Below are 17,894 nucleotides of genomic sequence, written 5' to 3' on the forward strand. Positions count from 1 at the left end.
TGCAAAGTGCTCTCTAGGGTGCCTAAATAAAATATGCCATTGAGGTCATTTCTTTTGAATTAATCCCTTCTTCTGAAATATAAGAACCTCTGCTGGTTTTAATGGCACTTTGGATTTCTTTACTTTCTGTTCCACTTCCAAACCCAAATAGATGCTGACAAGCTGACACAGTGACATGGAAGAGGGAAAGACGTTGGAAAGGACTACTACAAATAAACCTAATGCCTAACAATGAAAAGTGTAAAATAAGAACAATAATAATAATAATAAAGATAAAAGATGAAGTAACACGTTTTTAGTATTTTATTTATAACAAATGATCATCCAGCTGTCTGTGACATGTGATGACAAACACCATAATGGAAGGCCTTAGTCATCACATGCTTAAACTCATCATATATTTTTGCATATGCTGAACAGGCAGTCAGACATGCTGTACCTGTGGGGTAGAAAACAGCATGAACACCATACAGCAGGTGTCTCAAACTCCAGTCCTCGAGGGCATGGAAAAGTTGCATGACACTTTGACCCTTGAGGACTGGAGTTTGAGACCCCTGTCATATGGAATATGACAGGTGTGGTTGAACTGCATGAAGACTCTGAAGTTTGTCTTCTCTTCTGGCAGGACAGGAATGTGGCCTTGTCCTGTGAGCCACTGTAAGGATGTACTTGGAGTAGAACTGGACTGTCACCGGCCTCAGGCTCTTCACCCTTTTCAAAGACAAAGCAGTCATTTAGATAAAATATTAGATATTGTTTACCTGTAAATGCACAAAGAGAATTTAGAAATGTAATTATTGTCAAGAGTGAACAAGCACTGATAGTGTAATCTACAGCTGTGGCCAAACGTTTAGAGAATGAGAAGTGTTGTTTGCTTATTTACAAAGTTTGCTGTTTCAGTGATAGTTGTATATCACATTATATCACTTCAAACAGAGGTGATCCAGTAATGCTGCACTAATGAATTAGACTAACTATTCACTTTAGCTAAAGTTATTAAGTTAGCTAAAGAGTTGGGATGCTGTGTAAGGCATAAATAAAGCTAAAATACAAAGGTTTGGCCACCGTTTTGCATGTTTCCCTACTGTAGGGGTCTCTGCAAGCATTCTGAGAGGGTACAAGATGACAACTTTGGAATTCTACTAGAAACAGTCGATCATATTTGTTTGTCAAAGCTGAATTCAGGGCAAACTACGCTAAATTACCGTTTTTAGCTAACAGCTACAATAAGCATAACAGTTACTGTACGGCAATCTTTTGTTAACATGACGCTTGTTCTTATACATGTAATACATTTATTACCAACCTGAGAGTTTATCCGCTGGTCATTCGACATGACGAATGACTTCTGAAGTCTTAATTCAGCTCAAGACGCTGTAGATTCCCGTCAGTAACACTTTCGGTCCGCTAGTAAAACGTAGTTCTATTAATCTGTGCTTGAACCGGAACCGGATGTAAGTTCCAAAAAACTGAATTTTGGAACTGAAATTGAATTGTAGAACTGAAACTGAATGGTGAGAAGTGAAACTGAAATTATTCGAGAGCTGAATTTTTAAAGGATAAAATGCAGTTTCAAAGCAAATCAATTCATTTTCAAAATATAAAATTCAATTTCAATTTAGTGATGATCATTTTCAAACCATAAATTCAATTTCAAATTAGACTAATTCAAATTCAGTTTTCAAAAGCATTTATTCAAGTTACAATTCAGATTCAATCTGAGCAATTCAAATTCAAATTGAACTTATTCAAATTCAGTTTCTGATGGCACAGATTTCTGCCCATAGTTTTGTGTTGTTTCACTTTAAATTTGTAAAAGGAAAAAGCTGAAAATTTAAATAGTTAAAAGTTGAAATGTGAATAGTTGAGTTTTGTATTATATGATTTATTTATTACATTTTATGTGGAGTGAATAAATGAAAGTATATTTACAGTGGCCCCTAGAGACAAAGCACATACAAACTTCAAATCACGTACGAACTCTGAAGCATGTACAAACTCCAAAACACGTACAAACTCCAAAACACGTAAAAAAAATGTACAAACTCCAAAGCACGTAAAAACTCAGAAGCACATAAAAACTCAAAACACGTACAAAAGACAACAGAAGTGCTCCAGGATGCTAGGGGCAGTGTTGAACTTTTGTTACCGAGTGGCTGCACAAGCCAGCAAGTACCAACAACCGGATTTGGTGTGTGGTAATAACAGGTAAATGAACTTTTTTTTTTAAAAATTATTTGAATATATATGAGTGCCTGTGTATAAATACACAAAGAATACACATATGCTTTCAATTGTGTAATTTAAGTGATCTAGTAGCTCTGCTTTGGAAGTTCAGTTCATGCTAGAAATGTGTCTTGGAGTTTGTACGTGTTTTGTCTCTAGGGACCACCGCATATATTTATATATAAACATATATAAATAAAACCACTTTTTTTTACGTTATTAATTCCTTTTGTGCATAATTTTATAATATTGTTAATAATAAATTAATTAAAGCAACAAAACAACCTGAAGAGCCAGTTCGGAGCCGAAAGAGCCGGCTCTTTTTAGTGAGCCGAACCGAAAGAGCCGGATCTCTAAAAAGAGCCGGAAATCCCATCACTAAAACACAAAACCTGACCACGACCGGCACACTTTAGTGCGGGAGGTTTTCTTGAAGCTTTTATTTTGGTATTTCCGTTGACCCGTACAATAAATTTGCATATTAGCTAAATATTTAGTTTCCCGTAACATTTCGATTTAACATTTCGATTTATATATAACATTTAGATTTATATATAACATTTAGATTTAACATTTAACATTTAGATTTATATATAATATTTACATTTAACATTTACATTTAAATATAATATTTAGATTTAGCATTTAGATTTAACATTTAGATTTAACATTTAAAATCTTGTTTTAAATATGAAAAGTTACAAATATTTTACTAAATGTTGTAAAAAAATGACTCGAAAAAACATGTTTTTGTAAGATTTAGAGCTAAATGTGGAAAAATGTTGCCGTTAATTTCGGCATGTTTCAGTTTACAAACGGTGCCCCATAAAAGTAAACCGATGGCTCGCGCTGCTGCCCCACACTTCGGTCCATCCCTCCCTTTTCTCTGTTTAAGTACCGTTGTGGTACGGAGGGCCTAACGTGCCCCCGAGGGGAACGCGAACTACGCGATGGACCAACTTCACCATCACCTAATGGAGCCCAATTATCAATCAGTGAAAGTCGCCCACCAGGCCCGGAGATGGCGAAGATGAGCCGAGAACAGGCGGCGGACCAGCGGGCCCACCTGGCTGCGCTGCAGGAACGGACGGACCGGCAGACGCAAGTACTGGAGCGGATGGTTGGGGCCGCTGCCAAGCCGCAGCCCCCACCACTGTCGGTGCCCCGGATGGGGGAGGGGGACAACCCCCAGGTTTTCTTGGAAACTTTCCGTGTCACGGCAGAGGCTTGCCAATGGCCGCAGGAGGAGTGGGCTCCGCGGCTGCTCCCCCTGCTGTCTGGGGAGGCCCAAACAGCGGCCCTGAGTCTGCCGCCGGCTTTGAGGAGCTGTTTCCGGGACGTGAGCCGAGCGTTGGTGGACCGGCTGGGGCTCACCTTCGAAGAGCATCGCCGGCGGTTCCGAGCCTGCCGGCTGGCCGCGGCGGCTCGACCGTTCGCCTGGGCCTGACAGCTACGCGATGCAGCAGTGCGCTGGCTGCAGCCGGGATTGTCAGAGGGCGAGACGCTGCTGGTGGACAAGGTGGTGCTGGAGCAGTTCGTGGAGGGGCTGCCGGCGGAAACGGCGAGATGGGTCCGGTGCCACCGGCCCGCGAGTCTGGAGGTGGCGGTGACGTTGGCAGAGGACCACCTTGCCGAGTAGACAGGCCCCAGTACCGGCCCCGAGGCGCCCGGTACCTGCGCCAGGGCAGGCAGAGCGGGCGCCGGCGCTGAGCCCCACGAATCCCTCTGCTACGTTTGTGCCGTCCCGGGGAGCCGAGACGAGCGGTACCGCCCCTGAGCCACGGAGAGCCGCACAGACGCCGGGGCAGGAGTGCTGGAAGTGCGGGCAACTGGGACACCTGAGGAGGGACTGTCCACTTATGGAAGTGGGGCAGGTGTTCCGTGTTGCCGGTACCCCAGCGCCCTCTCCCGGCCCAGGAGGGACATACAGCATTCCGGTAAGGACTCGAGGGGGTATACGCCATGCGTTGGTGGACACGGGCTGCACGTAGACGCTCGTCCACCAAGGCTTGGTTCAACCCGGGGCATTGTTGGAGGCGGAATGGGTGGAGGTGAGGTGTGTTCATGGTGATGTTCACAGGTATCCCGTAGTGCTGTGAAACCCCTCCCAGAAATCAACCCTTCCCGGAACACAAAGACAGGAACTGGAGCAAAGAAGCCAGCCACTAGTGTACAAGCAAATGTGGAAAAATGAAGTCAAATCAAAACAACTCTGTATTCTAGCTAGCAATTATTCTGACATTTGTGTTAATTTCCTAGAAGAATGGCACCAATCTTGCTCCACAGTCATCGGACTTTGGTCTCAGCATATCCTCCATCAAAATTAGACCAGCTGGAAAGTGTGCCACAAACAGGAAGGTACTGAAGAAGTGAATACTCTGAGAACAGAAGCAAACCTCATCGTCCCAACTGAAGTTAATCACATTTTTTTCTAGTATGACATTTATGAGACGGTTTTCATTTTACGATGATGCTGCAGCAGGATGCTAACAAAATTGTTTTTGTTTAATTCATTACAACATAAACCAGCACCTTTATGATTTGGGGTTGATTTGGCCGAGCCAAATGCAAAAACATAAAAAAGAAGTCCTCACCCTTTTTAAAACAAAATTACCGCTGTCACTTTTGTTCCTATTATGTTCTCTTATGTATCTTGGGGGCAGAAGACTGATGCCAAAGGTGCAATCCAGGATGCTGTCAGAGGAGCTGGGATTGATTCAGACCATATGGTAATTATGCTGGAGCCTTTGAGCTAAACTGAGTTATAAAAAAGGTCATAATATTCAGACAAGCTTCAAACAACTGTGAAACGTGTAAAAATATATTTTGGTAACAGTCTGAATTGTCCAAAATAAAAACTATTTGAAGGCTACAAAAAGTACAAAATGTCTACTGATAATAATAAAAAGTCTATGTTGCAGGAACGCCTACTGAAGCCACTGAGTGGCTTTTCTGGAATGAGTGGTGAGATGAGGGAACTAGCTACGATCATCAGCAGGAATATCAGCTTGGAATATGATGTAAAAATATGAAAATCCTCCATATGACTCTTGCTGAATGTGTCCACTACAGAGCAGCAGAGGGCTTTGTTTTGAATGAATTGATATTTTGTACTAATGAAGGCCCAGGCTCTATCCACTTCCCATATCTGATGTTTCATTCTAAAAGACATCTATTTACGCAACCAGGACATGTGTGGGGGGCCAATTTCTGGCTTATATCTTCCACATGCATCACTCACTCTCTGTTGTGTGTGTGTGTGTGTGTGTATGCTTTTCAAAAGGACATCTATTTGCACAGTCCCAATGTGCGATGGGAGGACATCATCGGTCTGGAGGATGCCAAGCGATTAGTCAAAGAGGCCGTCGTTTATCCCATTAAGGTGCGGCCGCTACCCGAGCATGCTGGTATTTCAGCTCCGGATGCCCATCTTCGATTCTGAATACATCTCTTTTAAAGGGCTTAACAATATTATAAAATTATGCACAAAAGGCATTACTAACGTAAAAAAAAAAGTGGTTTTATTTATATATGTTTATATATAAATATATGCGGTGGTCCCTAGAGACAAAACACGTACAAACTCCAAGACACATTTCTAGCATGAACTGAACTTCCAAAACAGAGCTACTAGATCACTTAAATTACACAATTGAAAGCATATGTGTATTCTTTGTGTATTTATACACAGGCACTCATATATATTCAAATAATTTTAAAAAAATGTTCATTTACCTTTTATTACCACACACCAAATCTGGTTGTTGGTACTTGCTGGCTTGTGTAGCCACTCGGTAACAAAAGTTCAACACTGCCCCTAGCATCCTGGAGCACTTCTGTTGTCTTTTGTACGTGTTTTGAGTTTTTATGTGCTTCTGAGTTTTTACGTGTTTTGGAGTTTGTACGTGTTTTGGAGTTTTTACGTGTTTTGGAGTTTGTACATGTTTTTACATGGAGTTTGTACATGTTTTTACGTGTTTTGGAGTTTGTACATGCTTCAGAGTTCGTACGTGATTTGAAGTTTGTATGTGCTTTGTCTCTAGGGGCCACTGTAAATATACTTTTATTTATTCACTCCACATAAAATGTAATAAATAAATCATATAATACAAAAATCAACTATTCACATTTCAACTTTTAACTATTTAAATTTTCAGCCTTTTCCTTTTACAAATTTAAAGTGAAACAACACAAAACACTGCAAACCACAACACAATTAAATATAAATTAAAATATGAAAACAAAAAGAAACATGCACATTATCTGTCATATGGGCCTGCATGAATAAACTTAATGAATCCTTTATCATCTGCAACCGAAAATAGTTGTGGATGATTACTATACCTTTCTAATGTGACATTGTTGTCCCTGGCTCTCTTTCTCTCTCTCTCCCCTCTGGATCTGTTCCTGTGCTACTGAGTGTAATTACCGCCCCTCTGCCCAGCATAAAGCACAAGGCTCGCTTGCTAAGTGAAGCAGAAAAAAAGTGCGAGAGAGAGGCTGAGAGAAAGAAAAAAAAAACCCACGTGACGGCTCGCGTCGTTCACGTCAAAGACCCGGCTCTAAGAGCCATTTCGTTCGCGAACGACCCATCACTAGTGTCTTGGGTCCATTCCTTGTGCGAACCTTTGTTTCATGGCAACTATACTTTATTTTGGATGCAAATACTGTGTACTTTTTGGAAAGCAAAATTAGAATGACTTGAAATTGACATGGTAACATTGTGAGGTTGTATACTGTTGATCTAAAGTGAAATTATCCTGTGGAAAGAGCAATTTTCATTTTTAGAGCATTTTGAATTCGCTCCAAGAGTAAGTCATATATGGGCAAATTGAAAAGGCTTTTATTTTGAAAAGCAAAATCAGACTGACTTGAAATTGACATGGTATCACTGTGGGGCTGTATACTGTTGATCTAAAGTGAAATTATCCTGTGGAAACAGCAATTTTCATTTTTAGAGCATTGTGAAATCTTTAAAAGAGTAGGTCGTATTTGTTAGGATGCCTGGGTCGTTGACCCAGGGTTTTTGAGTTTACGATATTATTTATACTGTCTAGTTTTTGGTTTCTTTGAGTTCTGTCTTATGGCTTATGTCTCTGTCTTCTTTAGTTGCTCTGTCTCCCCTATCACCTGCATCCCCTTGTCTAGTTCGCGTCTATGTGTATCTTAAGTTCCTTTATCCCCGTGTTCAGTCAGTGTTTGTGTCTGCCCTGTTCCCACGTCTCTGTTCCCTCTGTAGTGCCTGCATGTGAGTCTGTGTCTTTGTTCAGTCTGTGTTATGTGTTTCCTGTTTTACTTTGAAGGTCTCTGTCTTTTCTCAGTGTGTTCAGTTTACGCTTCTTTGGTCTCGTCAGTTCTGATTTGTCCCAGCTGTGTTTCCCTCCTGTTACTCATTCCCTGATTGCTCCCTCTGTGTATTTAAGCCCTGTGTTTCTCTGTGTCCGTGTCGCGATCTACCGTTTTCTTAGCTGTGTGTTCTGTCATTTCTCTAGTTTAAGTTTGTTTTGAGTTTTTTTTAGTTTTGTTATATTTTGAGTATTAAATTAAAGCTTTTTTTGAGTTCACGTCTGTCTCCGGAGTCTGCACCTTGGGTCCTATTCCTGCCTGCACACAGCTACACCTAACAGTATTTTGGCAATTTGAAAAGTCTTTTATTTTGGAAGGCAAAATCAGACTGATTTGATATTGATATGGTATCACTGTGGGGTTGGATACTGTTGATCTAAAGTGGAATTAGCCTGTGGAAACAGCAAAATTCTATTTAAGAGCATTTTGAAATTGTTCCAAGAGTAAGTCAGATATGGGCAATTTTAAAAGACTTTTATTTTTGAAAGCATAATCAGAATGACTTGATATTGATATGGTATCACTGTGGGTCTGTATACTGTTGATCTAAAGTGGAATTACCCTGTGGAAACAGGAATTTTCCATTTTAGAGCATTTTGAAATCACAGAAAGTTAGGTAAATTGTGGACAATTTGAAAGGGCTTTTATTTTTGAAAGCAAAATCAGAATGACTTGATATTGATATGGTCCACTCGGGACTCTTCCTTTCCTTTCATCCTCAGAAAATTCCTAATAAAAATAAAACAAGTTTTTAAAATGTAGCCAGCATTTTGCTCTAAATAAAAAGAAAAAAAACCCCACAAACCAAACAACCCAAAACAGAAAATTAATGAATGATGAATACCTCCAGTTACGCATAACTTTCCTTTCATAACAACCTTCATTTCCAAGAGGGTCTAACAGCAGTACAGATTGTGAGGAGATTTTGACAACCTAAAATAAAAATTGTATTTAGTAGAATATGTGTATTACACTCACTTAAGTAAACATAATCAATTGTAAGCATTTTCAAAATAAGAATATGCTGCTAAAAAGAACAGTAAAACAAAAAAGAGAAAAAACACATGAGATGTGAACATGTACCACAAGGATCCAGTGTGCACCAGAGTTCAGTGGGCACAACCAAATGTCCTCAGCCGGAAACAACATCTGTGGAATATTTTTAAGTTTATAAAGGTTTAGATTTATTTACATAACATACACTATATAACCAATATAACATCTACATTACCTTGCTGACACATTTAAACTTCCCAGAAAACAGAGAGGTTGCAACAACGCAAGACAACTGATACACGGTTTCTGAAAAATGCAAGATTTTTATTTTTTTTTAAAGATTACAAAATTGTATAAAATACCTTTGTGAAATAACCGGCATACGTTCTTACTTGCCTTTTGTTTCCTAATAAGGCAGTGCAGGTATGCATCAATGACCTGTTTGGATTAAAAGAAGATTATTTTTACAGACCACCACTAGGACCAAAAATGATTACTTCACTTACCTCATCAGAAAGCCACCCACTGTCCTCCAGTGTGCGAAAAGAAGAGTCATACAATTTGTATGGCCCAACAACTGCCTCCACACGCCCGGTGTCTTTTGCAGCCCAAAGCCACTTCACTAAAAAACAAAATATGATAAGTTTCTTTAGTAATAACAGTCGCCATTTGAAAATCACGGTCAATGGCCAACGGGCCACAACCAGACAAGGGCCAACGGGCCACAACCAGACAAGGGCCAACAAAATAAACATGCCAGAGGGGAGTAGCTTTATGTAAATCAGAAATTAGCCAAAATTGGACCAACAGGTCAAAATTAGCAAGAGGGAAGAAAAAAAATAAAACATTCTATCCATTTGACTAGCCAAACTGGCAACAATTGACCAACCGGTCAGGATGAAATTTTTAGCTATGCCACCTTTTTCTTGCGTGCTGGGTTTCTGGGGGGTCACTGGTACAAGCTCTTCTGATTTTACCTGAGCTATTTTTGGTGCAAACTGAATGACAAAGGATCTGTTATTTTGCAGCGCTTCATGATGATGCTGAGGACTGCAAGGCCACATCTCAGAAGATGGGCTACTCTCAACAGGTTCAGTTGGAGTTGAGACTTGGACAGGGTGGCTTCTTCTATAGGGTTTAATGTGGTCAATACTGTATAGACTTTTTAAAGTATTTCCCTCAGCGTTTTTCAGTCTAACACATTTTCCACTGAAGTCATCAATTGTGTAGGGACCTGAAAAATCCGGTTCAAGTCTTCCTCCTTTTCGCCCACGTTTCCTCATATTTAGGAGCAGAATTTGATCCCCTACATTGTACACAACATTTTTGTACTTTTTCAGGGCCCGCTTGGCGTATGCAACCTTTTGCTTGTCTTGTGACTTCGCAATGTTTTCTTGTGCAGTTTCTTTAACTGCATGTTGTGCTTCACTTTCAGACTGTACATAGTCACTGTACCTTTTGTCATCTGGCAGAATGATGTTGGAAATCTAAAATTTTGTAGATATTAGCAATTAAAACAAGATATCATATTCATAAAGACATTACTGGGTTTTTTTCTCAAATGGTTTCAATTCTTAGTTCTAACATAGAAAGAATTTGACAAACATTCACCGGCACTTAAGTTAAGCAGGCACTTCTGATGGAAATACTGCCTCTCTTCCATACATCAGAAAAAAAAGGTGTGTACTTTGTTGTGGTGTGTACTTTTGACCGGAGTGAAAACAGGGTGGGATCTAGATACAGATCCCAGTTATTCTGCTGGTCATTCACCAGTTTTCGGAGGGCTCTAAATGCAGGCATAGAAATATGTAAAGACAGTAAGTAAGACAGAAAGTTTAATTAGTAGTAAAAAAAATTAATAAATTATTAAGTAACAGTTAAGTTTGAATAACATAAGTAATGTTATTAAAAACTGATAGATAAAAATTAGGCATGTCAAAAATTATGTTGTCATTGGTCTTTTCATCTAGACCATTGGTCTGTGGATGGTATGCTGCTGTGACACTTCTTTCAATTTGCAATAACTTGCAAAGATCAGAGTTGAGCTTCAACAGATAAGGACAAGGTTATACTTCTTATACAAGCACACAAGAAAAAAATCTTTGACCCCAGTGAAGTAAAGTTAAAAAATGTAACTGAAAATTATTTAACACTTACTTCATTCACAAACTCTCTGCCTTGGTCTGACAAAATCCTTTTGGGGCAGCCTCCAAAACACGTAACAACACGTACAAACTCCAAAACACGTAAAAACATGTACAAACTCCAAAACACGTACAAACTCCAAAAGACGTACAAACTCCAAAACACGTACGAACTCCAAAACACGTAAAAACTCAGAAGCACATAAAAACTCAAAACACGTACAAAAGACAACAGAAGTGCTCCAGGATGCTAGGGGCAGTGTTGAACTTTTGTTACCGAGTGGCTACACAAGCCAGCAAGTACCAACGACCGGATTTGGTGTGTGGTAATAACAGGTAAATGAACTTTTTTTTTTTAATTATTTGAATATATATGAGTGCCTGTGTATAAATACACAAAGAATACACATATGCTTTCAATTGTGTAATTTAAGTGATCTAGTAGCTCTGCTTTGGAAGTTCAGTTCATGCTAGAAATGTGTCTTGGAGTTTGTACGTGTTTTGTCTCTAGGGACCCCCGCATATATTTATATATAAACATATATAAATAAAACCACCTTTTTTTTTACGTTAGTAATTCCTTTTGTGCATAATTTTATAATATTGTTAATAATAAATTAATTAAAGCAACAAAACAACCCGAAGAGCCGGTTCGGAGCCGAAAGAGCCGGCTCTTTTTAGTGAGCCGAACCGAAAGAGCCGGATCTCTAAAAAGAGCCGGAAATCCCATCACTACAAAGTGCAAGGGTTTTAGCAACAAAAGAGAGCATTTAGAGTAAGAGTACTCATTATGGAGAATGGCCCTTTTCAGAATCATATCCATTTTATTATTGGGCCATAATTGCTAAGTCATTACTGTGTATATCACTTCAGTGTTGTTCAGCTGGAGTTTAATTATATACTTCTGAGTCGCTTTATTCTTTTAATACAGCATACATAATACATAATAGTGGATCTGCATTTCAAAATAGTTAAAGCTTTTTGAATAAAAGCTACAGCAAAGTACAAAGTGTTTGGATGCTTTTATGACCTTCAAAAGTTTTGAATTTTCACATTCACTGCCTAGCTCTGCACTGATATCATGAAATAAAGTCTATATTTTTAGCACTGTGAGGAGGAAGTGCTAAAAAGAATAAGATAAAAACAACAACAACACAAAAACAAAAGACGAGTAACTAATATATTTCTTTCCAGTCAGCAATTTCATTTTACACTTTTGAAGTGATGACATTGCCGAATCACTTTTCTAAAACAATTTTGCTATTATATTTGTTTTGTTATTACTCTCCGGTCTTGCTGAAGTACTTCTCAGCTTGCAAGGCTGTATTTGAAATATCTGCACAGCTAAAACAACCCATTCAACTAAACTCACCAGTATCAATCTCTGTGTTTGCATATAATCAAGCACCATTCTGTAAATATGAACCACTAATATTAGTTGTAATCTCATACAGATATTTACTTTTGGACCTTGCATTAAAAATAACCTTAATCAGTACAGTCTTAATGGTGCAGTGTCAGGGAGTCCTGTGTAAGCTTTCATATATATGTGGATTATGGAATCATGGATCATGAAAGACATTGTTTAAATAACAATTTCTCCACTGGATAATAAATGCTTGACTTAGCCATAAATAGTTTAATGAATCCACCAACTCAAAGAACAAACCGCACCTATTGAATTAATCAACAACAAAGACTGCAAATTTCTTCTATCTACACTGCCTGAAAATTTGTATTTTATCATTTATGTTTTTTAAATGTTTACCAAGTACAAAATGTCAGTACAGTTAGTTTCTGTACATTTTGTCAAATTATTGCTAATACTGTATTTTCGCACACAAGTAGTTATCAATGAACTCATTTACCAAAAGTAAACACATGTAGTAAACAAACAATAGATATGATGTTGATATTTCAAAAGTTTATGTGATATTGTGTAACTGTTGTCTTCAGGAAAAGTCAACATCATTGTCTCTCTATGTGAATTGCATTTGAAAATAATTATCTTCCATTTTAGTCTTGATTTGATTAGATATCAAATTGGTTTTGAAGTCTGTACACCATATGGAACCACCATATTGGCCTGTATCCAGGGCCCAATCAAATTAACCAGAGCAACATGCTGCCACTCAGTTTTTCATTGACATGCTGCCGTGTCATCGCCTCCTGGAGGGCACCATCTCTAAGGAAACAGCTTTTTCATCTAGAAAACACACACACACACACACACACACACACACACACACACACACACACACACACACACACACTTAGTCATTATTTCTAATGAGATTGTAAAAGTTGAAGGAGAGAAGTTATATTAACTCTTCTGGTAGAGAAAGACCTCTGTAGCTCACGTCATCTCCAGCTAGAAGCCAAGTCATTACCTTCTTCAAATAGAAGCTTCTCTATTAAATTTACTCTGTTGTGCATGCCCTCTGTAAACACATCTGTGGAATAATATTTCACATTTGTCCCCTTTAATGTGGAAGTCTAAATGGACTGACGTAGCTCTAGAGTAGGTTTCAAGTGGCCCTTAGAGGTACTGCAGGTTTTGGTCTTTCTGCTTTGGATTCATATTGAGCCCCAAAGGTTGCCCCTTGGGACACAACTGTAAAATATATGATGGGGTACCACCTATATGCTTTATAATTAATTATGTAAACTAGAACTTTTATCACCCAGAACATCATTCTTTGGTTCAGAACTGCAGGCCTTAGTTTCACTTAAGGTCAGTGTTCATGATTCGAAAAAAAGAAAGACACTGGGGAGAAATGACATGCATGGGAGAATTACAAGGAGAAAACCACTGCTGACCAATCTGAACACAAAGACATTACTGAAATTTCAACAAACAAACAAACAAACAAAAAAAAAACATGATCCCCCAGACTTGGGAAAAATATTCTGTGGACTGACGAGGCAAAAATTTAAATTTTTGGAAGGTTTGAATCCTGCTACATCTGGCATAAAACCGACAACATTTTATTAAAAAAAAACAATTATAGTTCATGTCCTGAAGGTCAAGCTCACTTAGGTTATTCAACAGGAAAATGGTATGAAACACCTCTGAATGAAAAAAAAAAAAATCAATAAAAAGATTAAAGTTTTGGAGTGACCTCATCAGAGTTCAGACTTAAATCAGATTGAGATACTTGGCATAACCTTGAAAAAGGCCATTCATGTTCACAAACCGATAATGTGGCTGTCCATCCATTCCATTCTCATCCGCTTATCCTTATTAGGTTCACGGGAGGGTTGGAGCCTATCCCAGCTGTCTTAGGGCAAGAGGCAGCGTACACCCTGGACAGGTCACCGACAACCATTCACACTCACATTTAGGCAATTTAGAGTTACCAATTAACCTATCCCCATTTACTGAATTTCTTTGGAATGTGGAAGGAAACCAGAATACCCGCAGAGAACCCACACAAACACAGGGAGAACATGCAACTACACACAGAACACCAGGAACACTGTACTACACACCAGGCCTGGTAGTGGAACTGAACTCAGGACCTTCTTGCTTCAGGACCTGGCCATTGACCAAAGAAGGTCAATAGCCAGGTAGGTTTAAATAGCTTTCTTTCCACCCATAAGAAATGCCTTAGGGTTTAGGAGGTACATACACAAATAAAATTGAATTTTCTCCCTAACTCCAAGTTTGAGTGGGATGTGGTCAGAGGCAGCCTCCTGTCCCTGTCCTTTGGACTTAATCCTTGGCCCTTTTCCCAGGTCCTCTCACATTTGCAGGTCTATAATGGCTAGCTTGGATCAAAGGAACAGACTTTTGGGCTTTGAGCCAGTCCCTTCATGGACAGGACACCTACATTTCTCATTTATCTTGTCCACCCTTCTAGGTGGGGCGTGGATCCAGTTTTTTCTTCTCCTCAGTGAGCTGTTTCACTGATAGATGTTTAATATCACCACACAAACATTTCTCTTTTTTTTTAAAATTGCTTTTGGATGCAATTATAATTCTGCAAGGAGCATTATCACCCTCTTGTGGGGATTTAACTTAACCCAGCATAGTCACAGATGTTCTGGCAGCAGCAACACTGAGCTTGTCCAACTGAAAAGGAAAAAAAAGTAATGCACAATTTTTTCAGTTGTGCCAAAGAGCAGTCTCATCGTTTCAGTGCCACTGTCAAAACCTCTTCATATGGCAGAATGGTGGTTAAAAGTATGATTCAAGCATATCCTACAAAGCAGGTTTTAGCAGACTGAGCTGCTTTTATACCCAGTTTCTCTGTTCTTATGCTGATCACGGATCATAAAAGTAGTTGTGATAAAGAGTGTCCTAAACAAATATCTAACCTTAATTTCTAAAATGAGTTCTGAAATTGAAAGCAACTAACCAATAATTTAAGTTACCCCTATTTCTTCAGTGAATTAAACAAGAACCAAACTTCAACTCCAAAAAAGCCATTTTTCAAAACTGAAAAGTGGAGCTACTTTTACTTTTCTGACATTTACTGTAACTGTAACATAACTATATAAGTTCACCTTGGAAGTAGTTAAAGTCATTCACAATTAACTTGTACCTTTCAAAAACTTTAATCATATCCACCATTATTTTTTTTATGTTTTCAGAGATGTTACTTGAAAGCTGCTTCTGTTAGTATTAAAATATCAGATCAGAAAATGTTTTTTTCAATTAAAAAGGAAAGTTTTGCCTCTTCAGAAAAAGGCTCAAGACAACAGTGGCTACTTATTCTTTTTCAGGCCAATAAAATCTGTCACTTCATACTATCCTCTGAGTCCATGCAGCTAGTTTATCAGCTAGGCTAGTGCTATAGGTAATCTATAAAAGGGCAGCTGAGAGATGAGAACCGTAAGCTGTACTAGTTTCAACAAAGACTGAGACAACGCTTGCCAACTTTCATGTTTCTGGCACGTGACACTACTCTACTCCTCCTGCTACCCAAATCTGTCTAAACAAGTTGAAGCTTTGTGGCCCCCTAAAGGCAATTTATCTGCTCAAGTACTGCAGATACAAGTTAGGCTTCATCGAATAGCCTAATCCTGATCTGATAAATAGAGGAACTGAAGTTGTGTTGCTTCCAGCTGTTTGAGTTTAATACCTGTAGCTATGTAGATGACATGCACTGAAGAGCATATCTAATAGCTGAGCTAGCTACTTCATTTACTAGGGGAGCTTTCCATCATGAGTTTGTGTATTGACTGGTCAGTGCAAACTAAGATATGCATTTTGGGTTTTATGACTCATTATTCAGAACCTCAAAAATAGCAAGAATCCCAGAAAGGAAAAAAAAAGGTAAGTAATACATATTAGTACATATTCTTAGAAAGACGCATAAATAGTATATCTATACAGTGTTTTGATCTCAAACCGTCACAGTCAAGTGTTCATGCAGTATTTTATTTCTTCTGTTTCATGCCAGGCAAACATGACTATGCCAAAATTTACAGAAACTGGGAATTGAATTACAGAGATCCTAGAACGCTTCAATTATTTGAAGAACCAAAAGTACTTTTACAGTCTTGTGACCACTGGGAACCTGGGTTTGAGCAATGCAGATGTATCTTAGTGGACACCGTACCATAAAGGTGCTAACCAGTCAACAGGTAGTGCAGGTCTGAGGTAGTATTGCGAAACAGTTCCAGGTAAAGCAAAAGGATAGGCATGTAACACTGGTGGAAAATAATCTTCCGTTTCCCTCTCTGAATTTCCATGCTCATAGGTGGCTACATACTTACTCAACGCACCAGACTGGAAGGAAGTTGTAGAGCCCAGCCCATGGGTTCCCCTTTCTGAGTTACTATAATCAAGATTCCCTTCATCATGACCAAGTTGACCCGTTTCAAGCTGAGCTGGAGAAAAGCCAAAATCAGGCCTCAGGTGAGATGTTCCAGACAACAAGGTAGGTGTAGAGTCTTCCACAGGACCAAAACCAGAAGGTTCACCAAGCCCACCTGGAGTTGCCCTGAAGTTGGGTGGCAAGGTTTGAACTCTAGAGGTTCCCAACCTTACTGGGTCATGCATGAATGACACAGCAGGGTCATTTGGATCAGCAGGAACAGGTGGGGCACCTGGGAGGGAATCATAATGGAGGAGAGGCTGTGCCTCTATGTTATAGAACCCACCATCATTGGGATTAGGCAGGCCCCAATCTAGAGAAAAATATCTACAGTAAGTTTAAACCAAGGAACCATGTGATATATATATATATATATATATATTTTTTTTTTTTTTTTTTTTTTAAAATAAGCATCTATAAGATTTATAATCTCATTAAGGTGTATTCCTACCTTTAGCAGGAAAGCCATGCACGTTCCAGCTCAAGAGTGCAATGAATGGTAACTGACTGTAGGGGGGAAAAGGGTCATAAGCACTAAAACATGAACATTTGTGAATAAGTACATATAATTATTTACCCACACGCTACCTTACAAGAACCCAAGAACCCATTTTGCTTGTCAGCTGCATAAATAGCCTCATCTGAGTGCTGGTTAAATATGAAATGGCAAACCCTCCTTGGCCAATTCCAGAATGAGGAGGTAACAACACACAGCTGCCCATCATTGACTGCTGACTGAAAATCATAGCAGGCCAATTAACCATACCATTAACCTTTCAGATGGCATATATACTCGAGTGGTAGGGATGAACTGCTAACCATGTAGCAGAAGAAAAATGGAATTGAGGAGGAAGAGTAAATGTCATGAAAGACCAAGTCCCTCCATTGGATGTATTTGCATATTGACTTCATATTGACTTCAAATTGACGTACTACTTCTTCGCTTGCAGCACAACCCATACAAATTTAGGAATATCTATATCTAATTAATCCGCATCCACTAAAATTTACAGTTTGAGATTCTTGTGCAGGGACTTGTTTACATGTGGATTATGGTCTTTCCCCCCATCTGGTGACAAACATAAAAAGAAACACATTCACCATTTGAAATAAATGGCTGCATTATAAAGTTTATTTAATGAATCCATTATCTTGGAGCACAAAGTGTAACTTACTGAACAGAGTCATACTGGAGCCAGCTGTTTTCTCTTTAAGGTGTTTTTACTACCTGAAGTTTTAGATCAATACAACAAATCCATGTCTCTGCCAAAAATAAGAACATCACCTATAGAGATCAGAGGTGTCAGAGTCAGAGCTCACAAGTTACACCAGAAATATTTCTCTTTTGAAAGGAAAA

This window comes from Rhamphochromis sp. 'chilingali' (genome assembly GCF_963969265.1).
Source record: "Rhamphochromis sp. 'chilingali' genome assembly, chromosome: 20".
Taxonomy (NCBI): Eukaryota; Metazoa; Chordata; class Actinopteri; order Cichliformes; family Cichlidae; genus Rhamphochromis; species Rhamphochromis sp. 'chilingali'.